The sequence below is a fragment of the Protopterus annectens genome, chromosome 16.part0 (genome assembly GCF_019279795.1).
Source record: "Protopterus annectens isolate FY-2018-M chromosome 16.part0, PAN1.0, whole genome shotgun sequence".
Lineage (NCBI taxonomy): Eukaryota > Metazoa > Chordata > Ceratodontiformes > Protopteridae > Protopterus > Protopterus annectens.
This window is the reverse complement of record NC_056750.1, coordinates 640985896-641001135: the sequence shown is the minus strand read 5'-3', so window position 1 is coordinate 641001135 and position 15240 is coordinate 640985896. Positions and strand designations below refer to the sequence as shown.

The window sequence follows — 15240 nt, the reverse complement described above, 5'->3', positions numbered from 1 at the left end:
AAAAAAAACAATACTTAACTAATCTCACTATATTTTCCTGAATGATATAAAGAATTACCATCCCCTAGTTCACTTGCTAGAGCAAGGTAAGATGATGTGGGTGAAGGGTCCTTCTTCGTCAGGTTTCAACAGACTGTTCAGAGATTTCTGTCTCATCTAGTATTAAAACATTATTTCCATGCTGAATTACAGAATTACATCACATACATCTAGTCATCTGACTCTGGTTCCCACACTACCCCCTTTACTAGAAAATATACCAGAATTTAGCGTGGGTGTGTCATAATATACAAATAGAGCTTTGCTGAGACGTGTTATGGCATCTGGAAGCTAAAACAAATTCAAAAACTTCCAGCCTTCAAAAATAGAAATCAGTTCACCCCTAAGGACAATACAGTAGGATTCCTAGTCCTGGTTTTCAAAGACATTTTGTCTCTGGCTGTAATCAGAACTCTAAGATACAATCTTTATGGCCTAAAACCAGGTAATTTAATTTCAGACTATTTTTCAAAGTTAGCTTGGCTGAGATTAACCTTTTCTCTTCCAGTATCCTCTGTTACACGTATATTTCTTTTCTGTCCAACAAGACCCACTGTTGTTACATTTTTTTTTTTAACACAAGCACCTTTACAAATTAGTTTGATATACAAATGACATATAATTTGTCACAACTCCAGCTAGCTATGCTGGCACATGTTACACGTCCACTGCCATACTTCTCCTGGCATAGCTGCAATACCTCACATCGTAGCAGGCATATCTTAAATGAATGGAAAATAATCATACTAGTTGTCAGTGTTCAAGAAAAAAGGGGACATTGACTACAGTGTTATCAAACTCCTGTCACATTGCATGAATGTCCTGAAGAGGGTAATAAACTAATACACAGAGAAGTGGAAAGTAAGATGGAAGATGAGCAGTTTGCATTCAGATCAGGATGCAGTACAACTGACCTGATGTTTGCATAGCGACAGAAGGGTAGCAGCTACAGATGATGAAAGTGTAACTGGGAATTCACAGACTTGGAAAAAGCATATGACAAGGTCTTGTGAAAGCTCATTTGGCAGTCCTGTGATGATTTGAAGTCCCAGAAACATTGGTAAAGTTATTGCACGCTATGTACAAGGACCCAATGTCTCAAGTGCAACCAGTGTTTGGTCTCACAGAGAGGTTTCCAGTGGGAGTGGGTGTGGATCAGGGTTCAGACCTGAGCCCATTGCTGTTCATATGGGTGAAGGACTACATTAGCAAACAGGTCAAAGGGGACAGATCAACAAAATTGCTGTATGCAGTCATTGTGGCATTACAGGCAGACTGTAAGAAATTCAGAAAAGGTTAGGGCAATGGAATGCAAAATTGGAGGCATGTGGGGTGAAAATGAGTACAGGTAAGACAGCTGTAATAGCAGCCAAATAAGGGAAATCAGAAGAAGCTGAAAACTGAGACAGAAGGGAAAATAGTGGAAGAAGTTAACAGCTTAAAGTATCTTTGAGGGGTGGTTGAGGATACGGGAAGTCTGCATGAAGAGGTCATAACTAAGCTAAAAATCAGAGGGGCTGCAGCCAACAGACAGAATCTCAGGTGTAGTCTGTGAGAGAAGAATGCCAAAGAGGCTGAAAAGTATGGTGTACAAGACAGTGGTGCAACCAATACTACTGTATGGCACAAAATGCTCAGCAGTAAATCCACAACAGATGAGGAAGCTAGATGTGATGGAACTGAAGTGCCCGAGAAGGATGGTAGGATGCACACTGTGGTACAGACAAAGAAATGAGGACATAAGAACACAAGCCAAAGTAACTCAAATATCAGAAAAGGTCAAAGAGAACAGATTACAGTGGATCACACACACATGCAGAAAAGCAGAAGACAATCTGGTGAAGATTTGGGACAGAGGGGAAGAACACAAGAGGAAATGGGGGCATCCAGCAAAGAGGTAGGAGGACTGTGTTAATGACCTACAACAGGCAGGCACGAGTGTTGAAGAAGGTAGGAGAGAGGCAGTGAATAGAGAGTTGGTGACAGTTGACAAAACACCCTGACCCCATGTAGAAAATGGAAAAAGGGGATTGATGATGATGACGATGACTTCTTTAGGGGAAAGACATTAGCCCAAGGGTCTTTTAGTTCACTGATGGCAGATAATACAGGAAACAAACAAATAAGTAAACTTTATTAGGTATGAATGAATACCAACTACTCAAAACAAAGATGGCAAAGACAAACAGACTAGTCTTTCTGAACTCAGAAGCTATCTACAGAAAAAAATGCAATCGGTCAAGAATGTCAATGCTGATATGCAATCTCCTATATTATGAATTTTCAGGGAAGATGACTGGCTTGAATCACATCATGCAAGGTTAACTCAGAAAAGGCTTTTTTTCAAAAATTGTGGATTAGTTCCTTAACCACTATAGAAAGCCTAAGCAAAATTCATACAAGTGAATGCCTGCAGCTCTAAAATGAAGCAAACACTGCCAGCTCCACTGACAGAGGCATACAGCTAGGATTAAGACCCAGACAACCCCAGTCTGATAAGCAGATGGTTGGGGAAAGTGCTTTGGACACAGCCTTTCTAGCAGAATCCCTTAAAAAGATTTGGGATAATGCAAAAGGTACTTACTTCTAAGGTGGGCAAGGTCAACTGACCACATCATACACAGAGGCATGATGTACACTGCAAAGGCTCACTGTGTACAAACACCTTAGATACCAATAAGCAAGCAGGGAGAGGGTTAGGGATTAACAAAAACTGTAATCCTCCTCATGGAAGATAGTACAGCTCTCCTACATTTGATCCTGCTCCCAACTAATGAATGAGCTGCAGGAATCTCATCAGGGGAAGTGGAATAGACATACAGACAGAGGTAATCAGGAGTAACATATATAAGCATATAGGTATATACACACACACACACACACACACACACACACACACACACACACACACACACACACACACACACACACAGTAGTATTCTGGAGCACTAGATGTTAAAAGCAATTTAAGTACTGTAAAAATTCTGAATTTTGTGCTTTAAAGCGGGTCTGTATTATTTCAGTAAATGCTTAAAATAGCGAACGCTGTTTATTGATCCAATAAAGTCAAAATCTCTAAATCCAGAACACATGGAACAGAGATTTTTTTTCCCAGGGGGAAAAAAATCACTGGTCCGTGTTCAGGACTTTGCCATTTCCTCCACTGTAGTGAGATCCTGGAGTTGGTATATTTAAGTGGGGGGCGCACAGCCTCCTACATGGGGGGGGGGGGCGAAGTCCCCCACTTCATTTTATGTTTGGATTTTTTTTTCTACGGATCAACGATTTTTTCCCTGGGAAAGAAATCACTGTTCCGTGTGTTCAGGATTTAGGGATTTCGACTTTATTGGGTCGATCAAACAGCGTTCGCTATTTTAAGCATTCACTGAAATAATACAGACCCCTTTAAAGCATTGTTAATGTCAGTGCTTGTGATATAAATATGTAAGTAATGCCATTTCTTTAAGAGCAGTCAGGGTTTTGCTATGTATTAGACTAATAATTAGAGGAGAAACACCTGCATGTTGAATTGAGCCATTATGAATCTAATTCTGTAATTTGCTCTAGTACAACATTAGGGCTTTATCAGGTAAGGCAGATTTGCAAGAGATTCACTACAGTCATAAGGGGATGGCTGAATGTCTTGGCCTGGGATTTGAATGGAGATTGCATATGACTCAGTTGAAGATGGGTCCTCATGCCTGTGAAGGAATTCCAAAGAAGGAAGAGTACCTCTGACTGCCAGCATTGGGAAGCTCTAAAGACATTGTGTAATTGCAGGCCTGAAGTTGATGCTTTGGGTAAGAACATATTCATTTGGAAACTGCAACAAATCTGTCTTAGCAAGACAGCAACATGGTTATATATTGGGACTTTAACACTGGAGAAATCTGTACACTGACAAGACTATGTATTTCTTTTTTCTTTTCAGTATAAACTTTGCAACCTTAGATAAGTAAATGGCGAGCAGAATAAAAGCTGTACTTCTGACTTATTTCTGTGCCCAGTGTAGTCAAAGCAGCAATACATATATACATTCATTATTCCCTTACATTTGGTTGAACTTATTTAATATCAAACTAAACACTGTGGCAAAAATAAGACTGACCATACACATTAAGTCTGAAGTACCAAAAAGATCAAAACTGTGGAACATCAAAAAAGGAAAATAATTTATTTTCCTGATCTTTACACTAACCCCCCCCCCCATCTCGCCCCTGTAACACTAACCTCTAACTTATCTGAAGAAAGGCAGTGTTATGGGATTTTTTTTTTTACAATATGCAAGGAGCAGTGACAAGGACATGGTTAGAATTAGCACTCATTACTGAGGAGGTTAAGGGGGTTTCTCCTCCCTGCATCACCTCAGTAATGCGAGCTAAACCTGTCCCTGGCCCCAACCATAACCCTAGACATTACCTTAAAAAAACATTTCCCGTATCACTGCCACTATACAAGAGACTCTAACAGACAAATAACACACACTACAAAACATTACATCTAACCCCTTAACTAGCTCTGACCCTACCCAAATATACACACACTCGTATGCAAACACAACACCTATACCCTTATCTAACCCTTACCCTGATACCCAAATGCACACATACACAAACTCACTACCTTTAAAACTCTACTCATCTGGTTCGACGAAATGTCACTGAGATACTGGATGTTCAACAATCACAAGCACCCCTAGCATTTGTCGACCAAAGCAACGAATAAAAAATTGCAGAGGAACTACAGATATATATATATATATATATATATATATATATATATATATATATATATATACACACACACACACACACACACACACACACACACAAAATGGAAGAGAAAACTGCAGTGAAAACATACAGAACATACAGAAAGAGCTTACCAAAAAGGGTTGCTGGGATTACTAAGAAGTAAGGATAGGCGTCTAAAAATGGTCTTTAAAAAAACTTATTTTATATATTACATCATAAGTCCGTGTCCAGTATGGGCAATGGGATTTTTTCACTATAAAAGGACTAAGTGGAGGATCACCTTTGAAAAAATGGTCAGTAATGTAGTAAAGTGATAAGATCCTACCCATTATCCAGTTAACTGAAAGCCAAAACATCAAAGATAAATATCATTGCAGTTGTTGATCTAACTTCAACTAAAACTCTGCCAAAAGACAAGGAATTATTTGGAGTAGTGAATACAAAAAATCCACACCCAACTCGGACACTGTCAATACATACGAATAGTTCAAGCACAGGCATTAATGCCCGCCTAGCCTTCCAATATACCACAACAGGTTTTCTCATAATAAGTGTCCAGCATATTCTTAAAAATATCCAAACTAGTGTTTGCTTTAATGTAATTTGAAAGTCTGTTCCATGCATCAGCGGCTCTCTCAGAGAACCAATTAGTACACTTCTCTTTCCTACAGAATTCTTCTACACAGGTTGTCTGATCACTCTGATTTTTGATAACCCCTAACATTCCCAGAAGTAGTTGTCTCTAAATGCCCTATACTTCAATAACATCTCTTAAATATTTATATGAGACATTATACAAGTTCAGATATTTTGGATGCCCATGGTATATTTCTGCTGTACTCTTTCCAGTTTACTTATGATGGTTTTCTTATAAGGTTTCCATACTGTTATTCCATACTCAAATTTGGTCTAATGTAATTAAAGAATGACCATAATTTCTGATTTCCTACAATTTATAAATCTTTTTATACAATCTATAGTTCTATAACTATCATTAGCCAACTGGTTGATGCGATTACAAAAACTCAAAGCTGGATTTACCCATATATCCAGGTTCTTAAAAGAATCTACAGTTTCAGTCACTGTGTGCTGTATTACATATTCACCTGTTTGTCTCCCAAATCTCATATGCTTAGTTTTTTTATGCATTTACCAGCGTGTCTCCTGTGCCCAAATAGTCAATTTAGTCAAGTTCATTTGATGATAAGCCTGGTCTGTAAGGCAGGTTATCAGTTTACTCCAATTTCAAGCATCTGCATAGCTAACTTCCATCACTTTGCAAAAAAACAAACAGAAAAGCAGCTTTTCCGTTTTATGTTTCATTAGAATGATCTCTGGCCTGCACTTAATGTCAAAAACTACATACTGTTAAAATTGTTTCATGACCTACTGTTAAAACTGAGAGAACAGAAACAGCAATTCAAGGTATTTGCTAAATCTTTGTTGCCATTACGTTATCAAATAAGAGTGATGACAGGCTGATTCACTGCCTGTGTCTTACTTTCAATTATCCAGAACCAGAAGTTTCCAGTTTCTCTGTTTTTACATTATCCTTTTAGTCCCTTCCCATATATCCTTAGCTGCCAAAACACAATAATTTCTAATCCATACACCTAAATGCATATTATAAGTGTTCCCATAAATTTGAGTACTGTTGAACCAATTCATGTGTATGTACAGTTTCCAGCTACAGGCTTTGTTTTATCTTTGCTAATTTTCTTTCCTAATGAGACATGAAACTTATCTACAAATACTGCCTTTCCTTAATTACCATATTAGTTATATCCTTGAATTTGAGTCCCTTATTTTCTTTGCCAATGGCTCTAAATATAAAGCAAATAAAGGGGAAAGAACATCCCTGCCTTTCTCTGTGCAAACAGCTTGTTGGAGAGGAACCTTCCCACCTTAATTCTTGTATTATATCCCTTCAAATATCCTCCAAATTAACATTATTATTCTATCGGGGAATGCAAATATCTCATTTGCTCTACAAATAATATCCCAGCTGACTATGGAAAGCTTTCTCTGCATCGAGGACCACCAACAATATCTACTTTCTTACATTCTGCTTCCCTTTGGATCATTATTGTTCCATTAATATCAATGTTTGCTTCCCCACCACAAAACCACACAACCTTGCTATCAATTTTGACAACACCTTTGCCATTCTTTTAACTAGTACAGACAAACACTTTATAACCATGGTTTAAAACTGAAATGTGTCTATATGAATCTGGATATGAAGTGACTTTACCTTCTTTGGGTAATAAAACCACCGTCTTTTTTCCCAAGATGCTGGCACTCCCCCCATCCCTGTTAAAATATTGTTAAACAAAACCTTCCAGATTTTCACTTTTGTCCCTCCTCTCTTTCAAATTTCCACAAGAATACTGTCTGTTCCTACAAAAATCACCATTGACTGATTATATGTTACTGTTTTTATCTCATCTCTTCCTATCTTAACTGTTGAGCCTCATCATCTTCTAAATCTGGCATAATTAAGTCTCTCATACATATTTCTTTTTGTGCCTTTCTTGGTTCCAACATTCCTCCATTTTATACAAATGTTCATAAATTTCCCAAGATGTCTATAATCTCTTTTTAGGATCTCTGTTTATTTTTTTAATTACTGGCTCCCTAAATTTGTTAACTCTTTCTACCTTCTGATGCTTAAGTCATTGTTCTAAAAGTTTTTGAGTTACTGAGTTATCAAAGTGGTTGCTTTAGTCATTGTGCTAAAAGTTTTTTCACTCTGGAGTTACTATAAATAGCTGCTTAATAGCAACCTTTCTAAACTCATGCATATTATCCAAAAAAGAAGTTAAGTCTTACTATAACGTTCCATCTGAGTTGTTTCATTTTCGTTTATTCATTACTCTTGGGATTCGGTTCCGACCTCGGAACCGAGCTGGCCTTTATTCAAGCTCGCGTCATCCACAAACCTCTCAAGCTAATATTTTACCCATCATGCCCTTCTCCATTACCTCAGATCTAGTTTGCAAGTTGGAAAAATGAAGCCGAGGCTACCTCTGGTCAGACATGACCTAAGAACTGAAAAGAAGGACAAATGAGATCCACCAGAAAACTTCGGAGGGGGAAAGGCGGGTGGGCCATACTAAATAAACGAAGATGAGACAACTCAGATGGAACGTTATGGGTAAGACATAACTTCTTTATCTGATGTTAATCTTCATTTATTCCTTACTCTTGGGACAGAGTCCCCAGGCATCTTGTTCCCTGGGTGGCCCTATGGAAGGACATTCCGGAGCACCACAGAACCAAAGGAAGCTCTGCCTCTGGAGGCCAAGTCCAATTTGTAATGAGCAATGAAGGTATGAGGCCTAGCCCAAGCAATATTCCCCTCTGTTAGAATGATTAGGGAAGAACACTGGCAAATCAATAGTCTGATTGATAGATAATTCAGAAATGACCTTGGGCAAGTAGGTCGGATTGGTCCTTAATGAAACTCTGTCCTTGTGAAAGATGAGGAGGGGGGTTTGATAGGCAAGGTCTGTAATTCAGAAATACATCTCGCAGAAGTAATAGCAGCTAAGAACAACGTTTTCCATGACAGATATTTTAGATCACAGGTAGATGCAGGCTCAAAAGGAGAAGTTGTCAACCCTTGAAGAACTAAGGCCAGGTCCCAAGGTTGAACAGGTTCTCTGAATGGAGGCTTTATTTAGGTTACGCCCTTCAGAGAGGTCTTACAAAGTCTGTGTGACATTAAGAAAAAGCCCTGGAAGTCATTATGAAAATTAGAAATTGCAGACAAATGAACACGAACTGTGGAGGCTGCTACCCCTGATTTAAAAAGCTCTGAAAGATATTCTAGCACAATAGAAACAGGGGCTGTAAAAGGGTTCATTTGTTTATCTTGTAGCCAGAGAGAAAACCTCTTCCATTTGCTGTGGTAGTCTGGTGGATGATCTATGAGAGGCAATCAGAATGTCACGCACAGAAGATAGGTCATGCTGCCTGGCAATCACTGGAAGTGGATAAACCAAGCTGTCAGTTTCAGGCTGGATAGGTTTGGATGAACCAGATTCTGCAGGTGAGAGATCAACTCTGGAATTGTATTGAGAATCCATGATCGACCTAGCAAATGAGGCCACAGGAAGGGAAACCAAACTTTTCGGGGCAATATGGAGCAATGAGGATCACTTTGCTCTTCAACCGACGTGCTTTCTTGAGGAACAGGGGAATGAGGGGTATCGTAGGATAGGCATATAACAGACCCGAGGGCCAATAGTGGACAAGGGCATCTCTCGGTGACTGTCCCCGAGGGGGGATCAGGGCAAAATAGTTGCTGCACTTGTGATTGGATGGGGATGCAAATAGGTCGCAGCAAGGCTGGCCCCAGCGGTTGAAAATCTTCTCTGCAACTAGAAGATTGAGAGTGAGGCTGTAGAATGCATCTGCTCAACTTGTCCGCTATCACGTTGGAGCTCCCGGGAATGTGCGTCGATATCAGAAAACAGTTTGAGGCTATTGCCCATTGCCATATTCTCATGGCCTCTCGACAGAGTGGGTATGAATTGGTTCCCCCTTGTTTGTTGATGTACCAGACTACTGCCATGTTGTCTGACTTGAACTGCAATAGTCCCTGACGGAAAGATCGATTGGAATGCTTGCAACACTAGTAGCACCACCCTCAGTTCTAGGACATTAATATGCAGATGGGCCACAGTCTGTGACAAAGTGCCTTGGACGGTCTTTCCCTGAAACAGCCCGCCCCCATCCCATCAGGGAGGCGTCCATGGTCACTATGGCGATGGGCTGATGAAGGCTGAAGGGGCGAGACCACTGGTGAGGGTTGTTTGACATCCACCATACAAAGTCCTGTTTGCAAATCTTGGTTATTCGAATCGGAAAAGATAATGGGTGCTGGGATGGGTACCACTGAGTAAGAAGCAGCCATTGAAGAAGCCTCATGTGTAGCCTTGCTAGAGGGACTATGGTGATGGAGGCTGCCCCATCGATCCCAGCAATTGAAGAACTGATCAAGCTGAGGCTAGATTTTGTGAAAGTATTGCCTGAACCTGTTCTTTAATCCTCTGAATTATGTGATCTCGTAGAGAGGCTGTACAAGTCATTGTGTCCAGAATCACTCCAATGTACTCTAATGAGTGATTCAGAGTAAGGTTTGACTTCTTTCAGTTTATCGATATTCCGAGCTGCTGTGCAGTGGTTAGGGTACAAGTCAAGGCCTGATCCAGAAGACGTCTTGTTGGGGCAGTAATGAGCCAGTTGTCTAGGTAGGAAAACACCTGGAATCCTTGAAGCCGCAGGTGAGCTGTGACTACTGCCATGCACTTTGTGAACACTCTGGGGGCTGTAGAGTCCGCAGGGCAGAAAGTGAAACTGGTAAAGACTGGCTCCCGCCCAGAAGTGGAGATATCTTCCTGAGCACCTTTCCACCTTTATGTGGTAGTACGTATCTTGAAGATCTATGGAGCACATCCAATCGTCTTTTTCCAAAAGTGGAAGTATAGACTGAACCGTGACCATCTGGAATTTTTCTGTCTTTACGAATTTCTTTAGGGCGCTGAGATCCACAATTGGTCTCCAGTTCCTTGTCTTTTTTGGCACCAAAAAGAAACTTGAATAGAAGCCGGATCCTGTCAGTTCTGGGGGGAATATTTGGATGACTCTTATTTTAAGTAGCTCTGATATTTCTACAACTGCAGCTTTCCTTTGACCGGGTGGCACGTCGAGTAAGCTTCTGGGTAAGGGGGGGAGTGAATAAAAATGAAATATGGTATCCTCTGGTGATGAGCCTTTGTACCCAAGCATCTGTGGTTATGGTTTGCCAGGCAAAAGGGTACAAGGAAAAACAACCCCGACTGCTTCCAGAGGAAAGCAATCGGGCTGCTCCTCAGGAGCGCTGATAGGGCTGTCCAGAGAAAGATTCCCTGGAACCCCGGTTTCACAGACCTCCCCCTGCCCCGAAAGGGGCATCTTCCGTTTGAAACCCCCCCCCCTCGCCTCTAGGGCAAAACTCTGCCAGAGAGTCATGGAAAGGACCCTGAGATTTTTTGTGCCACATTTTCCCACTCTTCGGATTCCTAGAATAGAACCGCTGAGGAGAAGCTAAACGGACACCCACGGCAGATAGGGTCTTACCATCTTGTTCACATCTGGCTAATGTATCTTTTACCTTGGACCCAAACAAAGTAGTGATCTCAATCGGAGCATTAAGGAAGGAAGCCTTGAAGGGAACTGCAAAGTCACAAAGGTGCATCCAGGTATGGCGTCTCATGACTATGCCTGCACCCGGAGCTCCCGCTGCTCCCTCAGAAGCATGTGATATCAAACACATTGAGGAACTGGAAACAGTTTCTAGGGTTGCTAACTGAGAGGCCACCTTGTCTCGGACCTAATCAGAAACTGCTCCTGCCAAGGTCTCAGAGTTTGGATACCAAGTCTGTCTGTGGCCTTGTGAAATGTGCCAGGTAGTTCAAGGACCTAACAGCAAAGGTCGATGATGCAAAGACTCGCTTCCCTAATCTGTCCACCGCCCGGGATTCCTTACTGGTTGGGTGAACAGTCTGGCTCTCCTCTGCCAGTTCCTTCTTTGCAGCGGCAGGCACCACAATGGCATCTACTGAGAGACCTTTCGAACAATGGGGGCACTCTTCTGGGGGAAGAAAGGATTTTGTCCAGCCTACGAGGTATGGCCTCCACAGAGTCCGGTGCCTTCCACGCACACTGCATGATGAGCTTGACGAGCTCATCGGCAGGTAGGGTAAACCAGAAGGTAGGGGGCTGGGCACGAAAAGCCTGCAGGAACACGGACTCCTCTGAGGAAGGGTTACAGGACTTCCATTCACCTCTCTGCTTTAAAATTTCGAGGATGTCACCAAAGGAAACCTCGTCAGAAGATAAACATGGGGACCCCTCCCAGTCATCGTAATCTGAGTCTTCGGTCAATGACTCTTCCCTGGAGTCCATGTGCTTCCTCTTACTAGTAGTCTTGCGGTGGACTTCCTCAGTGAGAGACTCTGGGGAAGGCTGCAAGGACAGGGTCTCCAGGGATAGAATGTCCCGAGACTATTGCGCCCGGTATCCAGAGGTTGCGACTTGAAACAGCTGAGGCTCAGAGAAAGAAGTAGTCTCTGACAGAGGCAGCCGCAGCGGTCATTGTAGTTTCCAAGGCCTGGAAGTCCAGCCAGCCCACGGAGGGATGCCGCGAAACCTCCACACAGGTCGGAGTATAGGTAGGAGTCTGTGGAGAAGGGTGATCAACTCCAGAGGGGACAGACACCTTTTTAAGAGGCAGGAATTCCTCTCACCAAAAGCAGCTGGTCTATAAGAAGCACCACATCCTGTTCAGAAAGGCTTCTGGTAGACCTCACCGAAAGCCATGAAGGAGATTCTGGCCTGCCCAAAAAAGGGCTAACACAACCACTGAAAAAAGGTGTCTGCATAGGTAATATCTGCACCGAAACTGGCGGTGTTTGTATAGTCTGCAACAGCCGGCACAGAAGCGCTATGCACCGAAATCAACGGTGCAGAAGATTCCTGCACAGAGAACAGTGTCGTCAAAATTGGAGTTGTCTGCACCAAAACAATTGGTGCTGAAAAGGCCTGCACCAAAGAAAGTGGTGCCAAGGGGGGTCTGCACCAAGAAAACTATCGGCGCCGAAGGCATCTGCACCGAGAAAACTGTTGGCGCCGAAGATGTCTGCACCGAGAAACTGGACGGTGTCAAAGGAGTCTGCACCGAGACTTCAATCGGTGCTAAAGATGACTATGCCAATATGCCAATCGGTGCCAAGGAAGTCTGCACCGAACTAGTCGGTGCCATAGTAGTCTGCACCATGAAGGCTGATGTCTGCATCAAAAGAAACGGTGTAGAGGGACCAGCAGACATAATCGGAGACAGAGTCAAGTGAGTCAGTGCCGAAGCAGCTGCTGGCACTGACGACTCTGACAATTTAGCCTTCTTATGTTTCAATTCCTTAGGGTCTCCAGAGGGAGACGGAACAGACTTAGACCTTTTATGTTGTTTGAAAGGAGGAGAAGATTCCTGTGACCCAGAAATAGCCCTGCAGAAAGGGGTCTTAAGGAGGCCCTTTTGTATTAGTTTATTTTTACGTTCGTTTAAAGTCCTGGCAGAAAAACCTTTACAAATCTGACAGGGCAGCTTCACTGTGAGATGAGGCACGCCCAAACAGTAAACATACAAGTCATGCATATCAGAGTGAGGCAGTTTGTGCCCGCACTCCGAACACCTCTTAAAGCCTGGACTCCCTTTTCTTCTCAGACATTATATCCGCAAAATATTCAAAAACTAGACACACACACACACACACACACACACACACACACACACACTGTAGCAAGGCCCAAGGAAGGGTGATGAAAGACTACCAACAAAGGTAGTAGAAGATAACAAAAAGGTACAAGTAATAAAGAATAAGAATATACGATTTAATAAAGTCGAAAAAAATAAGAATTGTGAGAAAAAACTCAAATTATCAAAAATATACATTTAGCTCAAGAGGAACAGCTCGACACAGCTAAACAGCAACGTGGCAAACAAGATCTGAGGCAACAGGGAGACGGGCATGATGGGTAAAATCTTAGCTCGAGAGGTTTGTGGCTGATGAGAGCTTGAAAAAAGGCCGGCTCGGTTCCTAGGTCGGAACCAAATCCCAAGAGTAAGGAATAAAAGAAGATTAACATCAGATCATCCTTTATGTTCCCTTTAGCACTGTGCAGGTGCTCCTCTTCTTGTTCTGTGAAAGTCTCTTTAATCTTTAATACTTTAATCGTAGTCACCCCCATAAATAATTCCTATTACTTTCTCTCTCATATCTTTCCCTTCTATTCCAAACTTGTTTTGAGAATCATATTAAGTTACTAGGCTAACAACCCTAGAGCCTTTTAAGCCTAGCCATTCATGTCACAATTTTCCCAATTATCAATGTCCAAGGACTAGAAACAACTTTGGTATATGCCTGTGCCTTAAGTCATCAACAAGTTCACATGCAACAAGCCAGGGATGAAATTGCGATTTCCCACCCACTGTCTAAATTACATTTGAATAAGCTTAAAGAAAAGTTGTTGACATGAATGGACAGGCTGTTACAGAGAAGGGGTAATCTCTGAGATGGGTTTATGTCAGAAGATCAAGTTTACGGAAAAAAGAAGTTATGTACTCACCATAACATTCCATCTGAGTAGGTACTTCATTTGTCTGCAACCTGTGGGTATCGGATCCGATCTCGGATCAGAGCCGGCAGCTTCACAAGCTACAAGATCCGAATTCATAGCTCCTCCCCTACCCATAATCCCCTGTCACTAACTGTATTACCTCAGATCGATTTTGCCCCATCTAAGTCATAACCTGGACAGAGGTATACTGAAGACCTAACCTCAAGGCAGCAAAATTTCAGGTGACCAGAAGAAAACCCGAGAAAAGGTTAGGGGGATGGCAGGGAGGGATGGTTGCAGACAAATGAAGTACCTACTCAGATGGAACGTTATGGTGAGTACATAACTTCTTCATCTGAAGTAGTTACTTCATTTGCTCTGCAACCTGGGAGACAGAGTCCCCAGCTACCTAGACAATAAACCTGGGTGGCCTTATGGAAGGATATTCCGAAGCACCGCGGAGCCAAAAGAAGCCCTACTTCTCGATATCAAATCTAGTTTATAATGAGAAATGAATGTATGAGAAGAGGACCAGGTGGCTGCTGAACATATGTCATCCAAGGGAACCCTGGACCAGAAAGCTGCTGAGGTGGCGATGGACCGGGTAGAAGGAGCGTGTATTCCCATAGGAGCTGGTTCGCCCGAAGATACATACCCTTGAACTATACATTGACAAATCCAATTTGCTAGGGTCACTTTAGAAATGGCCCTTCCCCTGGCTGATTTTGCAAAGGACACAAACAACTGGTAGACTTGCGAAAATCCTTAGTTCTGTGCAAGTAAAAACGTAGTTGCCTGTGTACGTCCAGTTTGTGCAATATGTACTCCCCCTTATTCTGAAAATTTGGAAAGAACACGGGCAAACTGATTGATTGATTGATATTAGATTCCGAAGCCACCTTAGGTAAGAAAGACGGGTTAGTCCTGAGAGACACTCGATCCCTGTGAAAAATGAGATAAGGGGGTTTCATACACAGTGCTTGGAGTTCCGAAACCCTCTTGGCAGAAGTAATAGCACCAAAAAAGCCGTTTTCCAGGACAAGAATTTTAAAGGAATCGAGGCTGCAGGCTCAAAGGGTGGACTCGTCAGGGCTTGCAAGACTAGTGTCAAATCCCATGGGGGTACCACTGTTTTCACAGGAGGCTTCAAGAGAAAGATGCCTAGCAAGAAAGTTTTGCATAACTTTGTGTATGCCAATGACCCTAGTCCATCTCCCACATGAAAATGGGAAATGGATGCTAACTGCACCTTAACCGTAGAAGCATTTGCTCCCTGCCGAAAAAT

At 42.2% G+C, this 15240-nt stretch overlaps 1 protein-coding gene across 1 annotated transcript in view; it reads right to left on the bottom strand.

The window, feature by feature from the left end:
- The window catches only part of REC8 (REC8 meiotic recombination protein), a 1573438-nt gene that overhangs the window by 150230 nt on the left and 1407968 nt on the right, over positions 1-15240 (bottom strand). The window lies entirely within an intron of this gene.